At 36.4% G+C, this 17237-nt stretch overlaps 1 protein-coding gene and 1 long non-coding RNA gene across 2 annotated transcripts in view; one reads left to right on the top strand and one right to left on the bottom strand.

Moving 5' to 3' along the window:
* Positions 1-5690, bottom strand: part of LOC122835607 — a 66867-nt gene extending 61177 nt beyond the window's left edge. The window contains exon 1 of the long non-coding RNA XR_006371331.1: positions 5376-5690. This is a non-coding gene — a long non-coding RNA (uncharacterized LOC122835607). The remainder of the gene's footprint in view (positions 1-5375) is intronic.
* lrrc4ca (leucine rich repeat containing 4C, genome duplicate a) overlaps positions 1-17237 on the top strand; it is a 116507-nt gene that overhangs the window by 34527 nt on the left and 64743 nt on the right. Inside the window, exons 2-3 of the mRNA XM_044124776.1 lie at positions 8556-8665; positions 11163-11289. The gene's annotated coding sequence lies outside the window, so the exon portion shown is untranslated. The remainder of the gene's footprint in view (positions 1-8555; positions 8666-11162; positions 11290-17237) is intronic.

The following is a 17237-nucleotide window of genomic DNA, read 5'->3' as shown; positions in this document are numbered from 1 at the left end:
CACGCATGCACACGCACACACACAAAAACAACAACAAGGCATTAAGAAGCTATATATTCAACATAACTGGCATTTCATTTTATTTAAGCTATGTATCCCTGTATTTGACACTAATTTATATGATAGACTCAAATTTAAAAAAAAATAAAATGGATGATACAAGTAATGTCATCTGTAATTCATTTGAACATTTTAGTGAAGTGTTTTACATCTGCAGCATCAAGGATATGAGAAAAAATTGTGTCACAGAAGATTATTATCTCATTATCTGCTGTACCTGATCATTTAAGCATGAAAATAATTACAACAAAATATGTAAATTCTGTGACTCATGTTAATAAGATTAAGACAGTGTTTGCATGAAACATAATCAGTTATATGCAAAAAACATGACTGCATTGCATGAGGGAATCTCATTAAGAGGTAGAATTTGGAGGTTAATATGAAAGTGTAAAGAAAAAAAGCAATAGTTTTAAAAGTTTTGCTTTGGTTTTGGCACAGTTGGCATATTTATAGCAGTACAATTAAAACATCAAGTTAACACTGACCAAAGGCCAGTACGGTGATGACTATAAATGTGTCCGACAATGCTGCAAATTAATTCTTCGACATTTTGAAAGAGGAGGTGGAGTAGATTGTTGGTTGTTTTGTGTGTTTAGTTACAGTTAGCAGTTTTACATTTCCGTCGTTGACACAATAACTATATGAAGGACTACTGAATGTAGTTTTTTTTTAATGTAATATACCTTAGCATGAAAGATCAATTTGTTAAACTTTACAGGGAGTTCAATTTGCCTTGCTAAGTCCCCAAAACTCCTAACAAACTCCATTGTGAGGCATTTGGTGAAGTCAGCATTAACTCAACTAAGAATGAATTTCATTTTGAACAGACTGAGAACTACAATGGGAGCGTGCTGCTGTGGTAATTTAAATTTCACATTTAATAGATGTTTAAGCTTCTGTTTGTTCACTATGAATATTAAATACAACATTGCAGGAAGAAAGTTCACGCTGTTTTTAGAGCGTGATCAGTAAATGCCAACTGCTAAAACAAAAACACATAATGGTTTTATGCAAACCTGTCTTTTTTTATTGTCGTGAATTCTGCTCTTTACAGTGTGTTGGATGCTATTCATCACTATAACAGGATGCAATTGGTTTTTAACCATCTTATTTGTATTATGAAGTTGGAAGCATCCTGGATAAAAGTTTTTACTGAGAGCAGTTAGCATAAACCCCTTTAAAGCTGCAGTACATAACCATTATTAAAAGAAAAGTCTTTTACATTTTTTTTTTAAATGTCACCAAGTTGTTACATATTCTTATGAAACAGAGAGTCTGTGAAAAATATTGATCTCCTCCACCTCTTCCCTGAGCTCCTATTGCCATCTGAAAAAAAAAAAAAAAAAATCCTAAGGCAAGTGGCTTCGAACTGTAGTCGTACAGTATAATCTATATATTTAGAAGCAACCAGTTTTAAGTATATAAGAAGTTAAGTATAGAATTTGCTCAGGCAGACAAAGACCTGTACAAAGCCCTCACCTGACTGTGTGAGAATTGAAGGTTTAGTAAGACCAACATTTCAAACTGCACTAACCAAACTATTTCTGTAAAAGCCACACATTCTAAGATAATAATACAATCCTGCAAACTCTTACAGGGTTACATGCTGGGTTCAATAGATGCCAGGGAGATTTAAGGTGTATTTAAGTTTCTTCTAACTGACCAAGGTTAATTGTGTTTATGAATCAGTTGATGATGTATTACTCAACATTACTTACCAAATGGAATCTCGTTGCTACAATGGATGTGTAGATAGAACAGTAACCCCCTCTGGAATAACCTTAATGCTAATGTCAGCCTTCTTTCTGTCTGAAAAATATTCTTACATTTATATAATGGATTTATTCATAAATGATCAAATATATGCTCATTTATGAACATATAAGTGTTCATAAATGAACATTTGCTGCATTTAATATTAATGGGTAGCAAAATGAAGGTAGACATATGATGTTAACTGATTAAATAGCAAAAACAATAAATAAAATAAATTTAATTTTTTGGGGTTCCTACATTTAATGTTTGTGTAGCATAGTTACATAAAAATAGAAGTTTATGCTGAACAATTATGTAGAGACATGCTGTAATTTTGTGTAATTTTGTTGCTTGAACCAACTCTTGAACTTTGACTTTTTCTATTTCCAAAGACACTACTTCATCTCAACTTAAAGTGCCTGCTAGGTCTTATTTAGTTGGAATTAACCTATTACTGGAATGAGAGCAAGAATGTTTTTCTAACATTCATAAAATCAAGGACCAGAATGATGCAAGCTAAAGCAAATATGAGGTGTTGCACATTGCAAATCATTGAGAAACCTGTCTAAGTCATGCTGGGTTATTTCCTGTTTCCCTTACATGATCTCATATTGAAATGGTGTGTTATTGATTAAGATTAACTTGATTATCGAGAGCAGTGAGCAGTATGCTTACATCCTAATTATGTGTAATTGATTCTTCTTTTCATACAAATCAATAGGGGTTTCTTAACAAAAATATGTTGGTTTTTTCATGTCAAGACAAAAGTAAAAGGATCTCATATTTCAGTGCCATGATGAACAAAATAAGACATTATAAATTATTTCAAAATATTTGTCTTGTAAAATTCAAATGTAATATTCTTTAAAACAATTAGTAAGCAGTGATGTAAGAAATAAAAGGTGAAAATACTGTATTAACAGGGACATTTTGAAGAAATGTCCCAGAAATGGCTGGCGGGCTGTTTAAGGTGCAGCCCGCCAGCCATTTCTGGCCCTTGCAATATTTCTGCTGGACACACTTAAGGATTGGAATGAATTTGGCATTCCAACGACTGGAGCTGATGTAGCTGGATGCTTTTGGTAATTTTAGGGTCAGATTTACAAAGATAAATATATATATACAGTATATATATCTTCTTAAATAACAAAGCACTAGCTACAGAACATTTTTTTTTTCTTGTTTGGTATTTGCTTATATTTTAATAACATTAAGTAGGACCACAAAGTCTCAGAGGTTTTACTCAAAACTAGAATTGGGCACACCCTTTTACTGACCTCTTTATTGTTACCCCAAAAACAAATACACCTCAGACGCATTGTAGTGGTGGCTACAATCTCTACTGGATTGTAGCCACCACTACTATGGGACACATTGACAAAACCAAGACTGCCATGCAATGATGCCACTGGGACCTCTAAGCAGGAAAGGAAAGTGAAGTGTTTTTCCAAGGACACAGCGACAGAGACAGATGGAGTTGGGGATCGAACTGGCAACTCATGATTACAGAATGAACTCCTACTGCTGTTGCCACCATCATCCCAATATATAGTAAAAGTAAAAAAAAAAAAAAAACTAAAAAAAACCCAACAGAACAGTATTACACTCTTGGGAAAAACACTCAAGTCTGCAGACTTTAGGGAAGGAAGTTGTTCTTTGCGTCATTCACTATTCTCTTTTTTTTTTTATTATGATACTGTAAAAAGTGAATGTCTCAAAACAAGCAAACAAGAATGTTTCCTATATTATTTACTCATAAACCATTTTTCTCATGATATCTCTATTGTGAATGAAGTAAGCCAGTGATTTTAAGCAACACACTTTCTCAAATTATGTCAAATTCTTTGGATGCCTCTGCATCTGTTATAAACTTAGGTCTTGGACAACAAAAGTCAGGCAAGTGGATAATTAAAAGGTTTTATTTGGGGAAACTAGGTCTATAAAGGGATTATGGTAATGGCAACGTTTTCAGTTGGGGAAGAGATAAAGACTGCACATACGCAAAAGATCTGTCTCCCACATAGGGAGAAATTACCCATAAAACTCTTTGGTACAATGTTTATGGATAAAGTTAGTAGCTATTATAGTTTTACTAAATATGTATGTTCCTGGTAACTGGAGAAGATTTTCAAGCACATTATGTAATATTTTTCTTGCACCTAAGCTGCTATATAGATTCATATTTGCTTGACTGCATTTTGTATATCACTGCCTGACAAATAAAAAGATCAGCGATAATACATTTGTTTATGTTGCTGACACCACCTGAAGACAGCTGTTCGTAGAATAAAATTGGGTGACTTTTTCGCCTTCCAGTTGGCATGAGCTTAAAATAAAATTGTCATGCTCCAAACAGCTGCCATATCATCAGACTGAACCAGTAAAGGCTGACAAAAAAATAAATAAATTATAACATCACAGACTTTGATCAGCAAAAGGGCCTTTCTACTTCTTATTGTATTCTACCTCTTCCTCTGCCCTCCAGAAAATAAGCTAATTCTTGCTCAAACTCAGCTGTGCTAGTTTCAGAATTAGGTCAAACAGTTTGACTTGGGGGATTTTTATGCATAAAGTTAGCATACAGAGCTTTTATGCGTTACATGTGTTAAGGGAGTTTAGTCATGCAACTACAGATAAGATGTACCAAAGGTATAGAAATATACAAAGCAGATTTGACCAAATTCCTATTACCTTAAAATAAGCCATCAAAATAGCCGTATGATTTTCTTTCAAATATAATTTGATATAATATGGAAAAAAAAATATAATATTTTGTTCTTCTCTTTACCTAGTACAAATGCAAAATGAAACTGAAAGGATCCTTTTATGTGTTTTATGTATAAGGCTGTCTGAAATTGAAGGGTTTTTTTTATTTTTATTATTTATTTAAGAAAAAAAGGTCCCTGGTCCAATCTGATATTGTTCATAATACATGAATACTGTACCATGGATAATATCATGAGTGGCATGAAAATACTGTGCAACCCCTTATCACATGAGCTGATCCTTTCAACAGTAATCAGTGTTCTTACCAATGTCACACTCATCTGTATCTTTTAGATCATTTATTTTTTTCTTTTCAATTTTGGGTTAATCAGAGCACTTTGCACTGCCTACTATAATTGGCCAGTGGAACCTGTCCAATATTTGAATAGAAACAGTAAGATGACTAGTTGAAGTGAACATCACAATAGGGGGAAAAAAGGATCTACTGTGTACTTTGCCAAACATGCTTCCCTGTGTACAATACTGACTTTGGTCACTAGCAAAGACATTGGTCACTATGTCTTTCATAAAAAGATGTGGTTATTATGAAAACAAGGTTTTCATAATAATCATGACATGTTCTGTTTTAACCTTCTGACCCACATGCAGAATCAATAAGTCCAAGTAAGGAATAGGTTTTATTTCTTTCAAAAGAACAAGCAACAATTGACAGGTTTTCTTAATGTTTCTGAGAGTGGTTAGTGTCACGCAATTGGTGGCGCCTGGAATGAGAGTTGGGTTACTGGTGGCCTGAAATGAGTTGATCAGAGATGCAACATGAAGCAGCTTACTTTAGAATGGTTGTGGTGGCGCGTGGGAGAAAGCTGCCCAGGGGTCCTGTGTGGAGAATGGTTGACGGTTCCTCCTAGAGGCGAGTGCGAGGTAGGTGGTGACAGAGAACCAGAGGTCTGATAGAGCGGAGTGGACTGGCGGAGCAGGCAGGCAGGTACTTGGTTCCACAAGAAGAGAAAACGGTTGAACTGATCCTTCTAGGAAGATCCAATGACAAAACCTCACGGCAGCAAACACAATGATTATGAAACTTCTAGTAAATGCTCAAGAGACTGATCAAAAGCTTGAGATAACTGACTACAAGAGGTGGCCAGAGAGACTACCAGTAGATTTTAATCAGTGAGTGAAGGCTCTGCTGCTCCTTTATCCCCAGCACTCTGATGAGGCTGATGAACTCCACCTGTGAAGACTGTCCCAGGCTCTCCACTAAGATCCTTGCTGGAAAAGATGTATTACTCGCAATCACACACACGCACATAGGAACCCTGACAAATTTGTTATTTACAGGTGTTTGTTATGTAAAATCTCTATAGTGAGCATAGATTAGTGTGGATTCAGTTTCAAGATGCTGTGTGATGGAACAGATTTCACAGTATATATATATTTTTTTTGTTTGTTGTGGACATTGCGTAATAGGGCTTACATGTGCTGACAAACAAAGTTGAAACACTGAAGTATTTCTTGAATCAGCCTCACACAAAAAATCCTAATAAACTACATCGAAGTTGATTGTTCCTAGATCATAAGAGGGGAATAGGTTCATGAAGTACAAATGCATTTCCACAGTAAACATAGGTTTACTAGATAAATTATATATCTGTATTTTTTTCACATCACAGTTTGTAAGTTGCACATCATCTGACATAAGAATTAAGTTATTTTCTAAATACTTTTACACAAAGATTTTTTTTTACTCGTACTAAATACAAATCAAGTTAGTACAAGGATTCAGAAGTTAACAGATACTTTATTGAGCAGAAAAACTGACAGAGAAGAGACCTTATTTTAATTGATAAACAATGCTTGGCATTATGTTCTTGGTTAATACTCAGAGTATAGTGCAATATCTGCTTAGAGCTTTAGAAAACTGTCCATGATTGTACTTGTAACACAAGAAACCATAGCTTTCCTCAAGGGATGCCATGGATGAGGAGACAGAACAGTAATTGGAGTTGACAGTGATCCAGCCAGTTTGACACATCAGTCACAGTGCATATCATGCTATGTAGCCGCCAGGTATAAATAGGTAGACCAAAGGTCACTACATCACCTTATAAAATCTTAAATAGCAAAGTCAAACAGACATAGAGAGATCCAGAGTGTGGAGGCAAACTTCGCCACAAACTGAGTTAATTAATTTTTGATGACAAACAGCAGTGTTCACTTACTATTGTATTGTGATTCTTCGCTTATTGCTTTTAAAGTTTGATATATGCAGTTTTATTGAATGAATAATGAAATTGATTAATTTGATTTTCTGTGGTTTGTAAATAGGTTGAGATGTACAAATGCATTAAAGTTATTTTGCTATTATTTTACTAATATGGTATATTAGAGACTTGTAAAAGCAGCAACACATTTGCCTAGCAGACGTTATGATTAACAGATCTGTCAAAGGTAAAAGAAACACATTAGTGATTACTGATTAGCACAACTTAGATAAGATGCTCTCTGATACTGTGAGGCTTTTCTTTACCTTCACTACTTCATCCTTTTTTCCTGCCTGTCAGACAGCAGACTGGACAGAAGGTCAGAGTGTCGATCTGTGCCAAAACTCAGAGGATTTTACCCCCTCCCTCTCTGTTTTCTCTCATTTTCCCTTTCATATATGCAAACACTGGACCTCCTAATGAGAGCATGTTACTCCCAGATACCATCTGTTCCGCTTGCACAGTGTTCGAGAAAATAAAGAACATGTGACATCGCTCCAATGAGACTAATCTATCAAAGTCAGAGAGTAGTTAGCCTTTGGAGAAGTGTACTTCTCTTTTTTTAGCGAGTTTCCTGTGTTAAGTGGAAAAAAGGTCTATATCTATTAAAAAAAAGACTAAAATTATTTGTTTATTGCCCAATGCGGCAATAAACAAATAATTCCATCTGTAAACAAGAACTGACTGGAATGATCATGGCAAAAATTGTATCGTAAAAATGACTATTTATGTGAAGAGAGATGCATTCATCCAGAAATGCCTGACCACTGTCTTTCCAACCTGGTGATTCTTTGACGTAGCTGTGTTATTACTGCCTAAGGTTGGAGACAAGAAAGATATTTGCTCCCACAAACTTGACTGAAATTCAGCAGGGGCTGATTTCTCTGCTTGGTTGTTTTCCATTTCAGCTGTTTCTCAGTAAACATTCTGCACAGTCACTGTCAAGATAGACATGTCTGCAAGCTTGGTGCACACCAGTGTTATTCCAATCAAATCTAGTCTTGTCTGTAGGGATGAGCATCATCTCTTTCCCAAACAAGAAATGACAGCCCAGAGTGCTGCTCTGGTAGGCCAATCAAAGGACAGCTCCTGGATATCTTACAGTGATTAGGACAACCTAACCTTTGCAACCAACTATCCCTTTTTCTGAAGAATGAGGGATTGTTGACACAATTGAGAACATGATGGAACAAGTAGTTAAAGGAGTACATTCAGAACGCTTTGAATTTCTAACTTGTTTGTTCCTCTATAAAGGATTTGAATAATGTATATCACTAAAAACTAACTTCATATCAAATATGCAATCCAGTAGCCTGGTACAAAACAAACAAACAAACAAAAAAAAACAGCCCCTTGTTCTATTCTTTACTTTGTACTGAAGGTTTGAACCCCCAGCTATTGAGAAAGGATTTCTTCCTGGAGACGTGAACTTTGGTTAAGTTTTAAACTGCTAAAATTTGGCTGTGATATATACATTGTGCCAGTTCAGTGCGATGAAGCTTACCTGAAATTGCCTGTGCCATGAACAACCATCTTCCACTGCGAAGAGAGCAGTACCATGCTGAACTGAACGAGGTGGCTGTTAATGTCAATTCAATATTTGAAAGCTAGCTTTCTGCACTTCCTCCTCTCATTCATTTGATATTCACTTTGTTTTATTTTGTTAATTTGTGTTACATTTAGGAAAACTGCATAACCCATGCGCACTTTAACCTGGTCATGATCTGATGGCTGGATTTTCTCATTTAGGATTTTGTGGAAAAGAACAAATTCATTGGCTCTATCAGCATCCATAAGTTGTCCAAGTCCAGAGGCAGCAAAGACTCCAAAGACCATCTCACCACCATGGTTGACTGTAGGTATGGTGATTTCTTTTCTTTTGATTGGGCCATGTATTTTAATTAACTCAGGTCTAGCTGCAATCAAATGTAGATGTGGCAGGTGAAGCTGAACCACAGCACATGGTTGATCCCAGTTAAAGCATTCTCATCCGCATCACTTTCTGTTCATATTCCTTTTGACTATATTATTTTTTTTTGCACAAACCATGCAGGATGTATATTGAATCAATACTGTCTATGTGAGCATACTCATAATAAGGGGAGTGTATTTTAAATAATACCAATACAGTACTGCATAGTTTGGACATAGATTTGTTTGTTGCAACCTATGAACTACATAACATAAATTGCAGACTAAGTTTGTAAAGTTTGAACAAAGTCCTTTACACATTGAACATGACATCAATTAAAAAATCTAATTCATGCAAAGAGTACTCAAGTAGGACATTAAAATAGGTCTCTAAGATAGAAAACACAGACCATACCAGTCTGTGAGAGCATCTGAATGACTATAGTCTGTCTGCCAAATGTGTCTGCTGCAAATCGCTCCTCTTGCAGCTCCCTCCTGCTACCAGTGAGCTGGTCTTCTGCCATCGTTCACTCAAACTGCAACACAAAGCATAGCAATCGGTACTTTGCTAACACAGACTCCCAGTTTGCCACATTTCCCCAAGCTAGATTCAGCCTCCAGTGTTAAACACACACATTATGTCACTGATCATTTTCCACGGCAGGGAGAGTTTGCAACCAACATTGTCACATTCCGCTCCCCCGTCTAACATTGCATTGTCCATCACCCTTCAGCTCCCACTGGACCTCTCCTGAAATCACACCACACATTTTGCCTCACGTTCTTCCCTGTGACTCATGCTTTTCCATGCTCCTAATCCTTTGTCAACAAAGTACAAAACCTGGTGCCCTTAGCCAGGTGTGCTTGAAGATTGTGACTAAAAAGATTAAAACCCATACATGGGTTTAAAACCATTTTGCTGCATGTATTACATGAAGGTCATTGAGTCAAACCATTAATATTAGCATGTGAGATGTAGGCCCTTCCAATTTGCTTTTAGTAGGTTTAAGTAGGCTTTCTTGGAAAGTATATTTTTATTTTCCAGTGTGAAATTCAGATAAATGTTCAATACAAATAATTGAAAGCTTCCAAAACAATCCATGAGTAAAAAAAAGAAATAAGAATAATTCTGTATAGTTTCATGTTTTATTTTTTTTTAATGGCACCAGCAAGAGAGTGTTGGCAGCTGTACAACAACAAAAAAAGAACACATAAAAAAAAAAAAAAAAAAACGGTAGCCTGTTATAAACCTAGACATAAAGCCTAAACCACAATCCCAGATGGTTATGTTTTGTGGTGGTTTGTTTTCTCTGAGTTTTTAGTTCTGGATGACGGATTTGAATTGACTGCAAATGCAGTGTCTCAATGGCAGAAACGTGAACAAAAGAGGGCTGTTTGAAGCCGCAGCAGCTGCAGCATAAATGGTGCAGTGAACGAGCAATGGTTTGAAATGTGCTCCCCCGCCATATCAGTGCAGAGATGTTAGAAAAGTTTGCTCTCCAACCCCCCTGCCTTTTTGCTGTTTGTCAGATGTTTAGCTACTACTTATTCATTTTCATATAATATGCAATATCACAAACTATGATCATATCAGGGATGGCATCAAAATATGTATCTCCTGTCGGCTTTCCAAGCACAGTTGATGTTGTAAAAAGAAAAAAATCAACAGATGACATCATATATTAATGTAAATTTACATATCAGAGCGTTTTCTACAGTCTCTGCTCTCAGTAGAGGGTTGGCTACACAGTTTCTGAAACCGCTGTGATCACCCAATTCTCTAAATTAGAGAATAAAACAGAACATATTCATCTCAGTTGTACAGATTAGGCTACATAAATCAGTGGTTTATGTGTAAATAAAATTAGCACCGGTACTCTCCTTAAAGCTGCAGTACGTATCTTTTACGAACAATATTTTTTATGCATATTTGTTAAAACTGTCACCACCGATAATGGTGGATAAATGATTTTTCAGTAATGAAGCGTTGTTTCTCTGCCATTAGCATTTTGAGCAGCACATACACAAGGCTTGTTGAAATCACAAAGACACTCCTCCTGGCTGTGGTTGTTTCTGACTGGGAGCCGTGCTCTGTTGAGTAGATCCCAGTTTCTATAAGTAGGTTAAGTAGGTTATTTTTCAGAAAATCTGTAAAGTAGCAAAATCTATTCAACTGTGTGATATAATTACAAAGAGTAATTATGTAATTATGTAAGTTGAAAATAGAAATTATTTTCAACTTAAGATAATGGTTGAATTCCCGTATTATTGAAGTTTATTGCTTCATTTAATTCAGCATTTAATTTGATTTAAATTGCAGAAAATTGTACATTTCAGAAAATTGTGCATGTACAGTATTTTACATGGGCATTATAGTGAACTTAAAAAAGTGTCCTGTGTCTTTTACTTTTATTTATGGAATCATGCGTCTCTTTTTCTCTTCAGATGGGTTATTGAGATATTTAAATCCCTCTCCTGGCATCCTCCAACACTACCAAGCCCTCCTCCTGTTGCCTTTGCCTCACAGGAGATCATTCATGAATGAGAAATGGAGGCTCACTAGTAGACCAAGGTCAGAATTTTTGGTTTATGGATAATTTGTGTTTTGGTGATTTTTATTTTCCTAGTAAAAAAAGTGTTGAGTGTACACATTTGTACATTTTGAATGATTGGGTGACCTAGTGGGTGCCACATAAATCCTTGGGCGGCAAAATTAATTTCCCTGCTTGATTCACTTTGCTTCCCTCCATGCCCTGTTTGTACAGTTTCTGAATTTTCTAAGTTTTGCTTATTAAATTTCTCAGTAATGCTGCTCATTTTTTGTGTGCACATCGATTCTGGCTTTTCACAACTCTCGACGGAGTGCCGTAATCCCTTTGTGTGTGAGCAGAGCGCACCGTTTACAGACCTAGAGCGAACACATGCAATTTTTCTTCGTTTGCTTTTGCCGCTTGTGCATGCAGAGCTGTAGGGGGGCATTTTCTATGGGGTAACGTGGACTGATGTAACACCTGTTACAACATGGGACAAAGACGTGCAATAGTCAATGGAGTACCCTAAGCATTTCGCATCTCTTTGTGCTTTGTATTCTGAATGTAACATTCATATCAAGACTTCTCATGTAAGGGCTCTCAGATCCGCAGTGAGTGGGAGGATAAAAAGGTGAGATGGCAAAAGAGAAACTACTAGAACGAGAAGGCAGCAGTTGCTAAGGATACCTTGTGTAATCTGCAGGTCACTAAAGGTTACCAAGAAAGCAGAGAGTCAAACTTTACAAGCACTTTGTTCTACTACAAATAAATACGTAGTAGCACATACAAAGCTACTACATATGTGCTACTACATACGTAGACACAAGACACCACATTTTTCCTTTTTGGACAGTGATCTTAAGTATTCTAGCCACACAAAAAGACAGTAAAGAAGGTTTTACTGTTTTTATGTAAATAATTATTTATTGTCTTAGAATTAAGCTATTTTCTTTTGTTCCCAAAGTATTTGCCCTCACTTTTATCATTGAAGTGAGTGCATGTGGTCATGAAGGTGTGCTGGTGTTTCTATTGCATTCATTTATTGTTTAAATTTGTTTTATTAAGTTTGACAGTTTAATACCCACTATTAAGAACCACTAAAAAACAAAGAGGTGTTGACATGTTATTCCCTCAGGCACCAGGGAGCACAAATATTTTTTTTTTAAATCAAACTGACAGATTTTATTTCTTTGTCTCTTGCTATACTTTTACTGTTTACTTCCTTTCCTCAGTTTCAAACTTTTTTTCTTGATCTTATCTAGTTACCTGCTAATCTATGCACTATATAGCTTTGTTAGAGAGGCAGTGTGAAATGGCAAAACAATGGGATGTGTCCAGCTGACAACCTTTGCTGAATATTTATCAGTTTGGGCCAGCCAGCAAATTCTTTCTACTCTCTCTTTCTAATTATGTAAGATCTGCAAACTGTCATTTGGTGGAACTGATTTGTGCTAGAAGTTACATAAAAGCCTCGGGCCCCTTAGGATCATGTCTGTGAAGTGTTTGCCCACAATGTGGCGTAATTGCTGCCTTGCAAACTTTTTTTTACATGAAGGAAAATGAGGAGAAATTTGAAATGTTGAAAGTGGCAGAAAAGATGGAGGAGACAAAAGAGAAGAAAGCAATGTCACTCAGCAATATATTTATACTTACCTATTGAAGACAGAGTACTGCGACAGACTGGCGACCTGTCCAGGGTGAACCCCGCCTCTCGCCCGGAACGTTAGCTGGGGATAGGCACCAGCAACCCTCCCGACCCCATTAGGGACAAAGAGTGTATAGAAAATGGATGGATGGATGAAGACAGAGTAAATAGCAGTGCGTATGACATTAGATTTTAAATCAAAATGTGAAACAATGGTGCTTTTCAGAGAAATACAGGGACAAGACCTATTGTAATAGCCACTTAAAGGGACTGCTGGTAACCCTGATTGTTTGCTTAGTGTTGTATGTGTAGGTTATACTGTACTAATCAGGAAATTAATATTGTTCTCTCTAAACCGACGTTGGAAACAGGAAAAGTGGGCAAAATTTGACTTTGTCTAGGGCAAACATTTTGGTATCAAGTACCACAGCGCACCTTTAGGAGTCAAGATGACTCCATGCCTCAACAGGGAAGGACTGTACTCAGTTTTGTTTATCTAATGCTAACTCACAACAGACCCTAACGAATCTCATATTAAAATTCTTTTTAAAAAGTTGTGAAGGAAAATATATAGTAGTTTTCTAATGACTAATGATGGTCATTTAGCAAGATCAGAAGTGGTAAAGTAATTTCTGTCCGTCCACCATTAAATACTTGTGCCACATCAGGCTCTTTATCCTATTACTCTTTCTGGTGATCTCTTTAAAGTAGCAGTGTCATTTAGGCCTGATGACAATCAAATCTTTGCATCTCCATCTTTAACCGGTTATTGATTCTTGTTGTCTTTTGTCAAACTGACTTCAAAACGAACTTTCCCCTTGAAAGAAATTGTTAATATAATTAGCACTCAAACTTGTGTTGTTTAGTTTTTTCAAACTTTCAAGGTGATACCTTGCTTATGGAAACAAACCTTAGCCTAGAGTCTTTATCATGCAATTTTCATGATAGCCCTTGGTGAATATTTTACATTTTCAGGCCATAGTAGATAGGAGAGGATGACATTATCTCCTCCAGCAGCCTCAACCTATACCTATAGGTTATACTAGACTGGGTCAGGCCTAATGGACTAAAACTGGGAGCTGGTCCCACAGGAGAGGGGCCTGAAGACTAAACAAACTGCCTCCCATTCTACCTTTGGAAATCCTAGCATCCAGCAGTAAATCTGCAGTCTGGGAGGCAAGAGCTCTGTTAGGTACATCTGGACCAATCAGATCTCTGATGTATGATAGAGTTGATTATTAAGGTTTCATATGTTACTTTATGGCCTCATGTAAATTATCTTTAAAGGCTCAATACAAAACAAATCTGGTTTAAAAAGTTGGATCAGTGTAAATTGTTAGATGTTCTGCTCAAGTTGAAATGATTCTCTTAAATCCAGCTGGAGACCCAGCTAAGACCAACATCGGGGGGGCATGTGTTAATATGTGCAGTATTGTGAGCCTAGGCCCCCTTGGTAGCCAAAATCAATTATGAGATGAGTAGCAGAAACTTTTGAAATCTTTAAATCATGGGACTGCTGTTATTACAGAATGTTATGTTAGCAGACATAAGATATCCATACACGAAGTTTGCCACATTTCACCCCAAGTTAATAATACTGAAAACTTTATGCATGTTGTATATGTATAAACTATTCAAAATGTACAAGTCATGTTTTTATTATTCAGGTGGAAATATATTGCTTGTTTTGTTTTTTTTGGGGGGGACGGCGTTGTTTCTGTTTATTTGCCCTGTGGCAGGAAGCATGTAAATGAATGGCTCACATGATCCCTCATGTGCCTGAGCAGAAACACAGCAACCCAGAGGATTAGAGACAGAGAGGATCTGCAGTCACATCCAGATGCTGCAAATCTGTTCCTTGCCTCAAATGCGTACAGGTACGGCATTGTCTGGAGCGCTGCTTGTTTTGCTTCAGCAGAGACATAGCCAATGAGATAAACAAGCTGAAACTGAGGTTCCACCAAGTCTAAATCTGCTATGATACAGGATTACAAGGTTTATGTCATGCTTAGAGCTTTATCCTCTGATTGTCAGTCAAGATTTTCCAAGTAGCAAAGTAAGCCTTTAATGGCTGTGCATTAATCAAAAATTCTAGCTGGAATATGGGGGCTGTGAAAGATCTGTAGAATACTAATGATCACTCGCAATACACTGAAGTGTGGCAGAGTTCCTCAGACTGTTGTTTTTGGAAGATAATGCAGTCAATGTTGTGCTTCATTCAAAATAGCCCATAGTTACATTAACCCACAAACAATTGTTGTATACAGCATCAGAATTACAATAAGCTAAGATCTTAATATCTTTTTTATTTATTTATTTATTTACGCTGAAGATTCGTAATGCCAGGCATAATTCTTTGGGTTACTCATCTGTTGCAAAGGAAACATTTGACCTCAATTGTGCTGAAAATTTGCTACAGATGCATTAACACCATGTTCATGTGCTGAGATTTATGACTGAAAAATGTCTAAATTCTTCTGAGGAAGACAACAAACAACTAATGGATTCAAGCTTAACTTCTCTATGGCTCAGACTGCAGCAGAATTGTACCTCGGGTTCACATTTTTTTCATTATTCACAGTAAATACTCTTGATAAATGATTCCAATTGTTACATGGGAAATGGGAAGCCATTAAGCTGGTGCATGCTTCATTTTTTCATTATCTAGTTTGTCGGCAAAAGACAGAAATCTCTTTTCTGGTCCTTCGTTTTTTGGTTAGAGTTCAGTCCCTCAAACCTGAAACCATACAAACTCAAATAGTAGTCATATAAATTGGAACTAGTTTAGATGTTGTCTTGGATTTACATTTTAAAATTGACTTGCATAGTTACATGTATCTTTGTGAAAGAGAACTTGGGATTCTTCAATAGTGACTTAAAAATTAAAGATTATTGGAAGATGATAAATTAAGTAAGTTGAAGGTTCAAAATATCCTAAGTTATTATAAGCTATATCACTTGTACATAATTTTAAATTGTGTTTAACCTTATGTATCATGATCCTTAGCACACAGTTCGCCTTGCCTAATTTATTTGGTGAAGTTTACAGAGCAGCACATTTCAGCTGCTTTGCATCATCTTTTCACCACTGACTTCTGACACTTAAACCACAAAGGCTTTGCATACAAGGCTAAAAGAAATGTGAAATTTCTTAATACATAACTGTGTGTGTAATGTCTGAAAGTATGTCAGATCAGCTGACTTTTGATATGTTGATACCAATACGTTGAACAATATTTCACCCTCTACCCCCGTAAATTGTAAATTAGATTTTGATTAACCTTCTAGCCACACTGTTCATGTTATACTCTGGGGTTTCTCATGTATGATGATTTTTGGTAATTCTAAAATGCTTTTTTTAAATATTAAAAAACAACAACAAAATTAATAAAATAAAATAAAACAAGGCAAGCTTTGACATACCAGCCTGTTGTCCAATTAGTACTAAACACAGGCACTAGCCCTTACTGCAGGAGGTTCCTGGAGCACCCAGTGAGAATAACCGATGTATGCACAATGTTTAAAAAAAAGCAAACTCCATTCGGTAAGGCTTTGGCTGAGATTGGAACTCAGCACCATCTTGCTGCTAGGCAACAGTGCTAAAAACCATACCACAATGCAGTCCATGTTGGACTGGGACCAAACTGTGGGCTTCTCTGCCGCTGGTCAACCCAATAACTCTTGGAATAATCCGGCTAAGAATAATGGAAAAGGTCCCTGCATCTCTTTCATAGGGTGCATTTGTATTGTACAGCTAGAGTTGAAATTGTTGGACCAGCCTAAGATGGACAAAAGCTAAACCCTTTGCCAAGCATGTTTTTAATCTGTAATGGTAATGGGGTTTCATGATTATCTTACGTCACTAAACTGACTACACTACAACTGTTAGATTAGCCAGATTTTTTAGCCATCTCTAAAACATCTGTCCTTTGTAGAAAGTCATCATTAAAGGAAAGTTCAATTGCAACTGTTAAAAACATGAGGAACATGAGGAATATGTGAAAGTAGTGCGTTGTGAAACTAACACTGTACGTCAGCCTGAAAACCAAATGAAAAAAAAGTTGAAGACATATTAATCATTTTGTAAGGATGTAAAGAGAAGAAAAATTGATATAAGGAGTAGCAATAAAATAAATGAAAGAGTAAAACAAATAAAATATTTACAGGCCTTTTGTGGCATTACCTTGCATCTTACCTCCCACTCACCTCATCACATTGTTTTAATGCCACTGAACCCTGTAGGATATCAGTTGTGAAGTCGCATACCCTCCAAAAACATCATGAATAATGAATGGTGGTTCTTAAAATAAAGAACACACATTATTAATGTATTCAGAGAGCCTC

The sequence above is a fragment of the Gambusia affinis genome, linkage group LG08 (genome assembly GCF_019740435.1).
Source record: "Gambusia affinis linkage group LG08, SWU_Gaff_1.0, whole genome shotgun sequence".
NCBI lineage: Eukaryota > Metazoa > Chordata > Actinopteri > Cyprinodontiformes > Poeciliidae > Gambusia > Gambusia affinis.
This window is presented reverse-complemented; position numbering and strand designations above follow the sequence as displayed.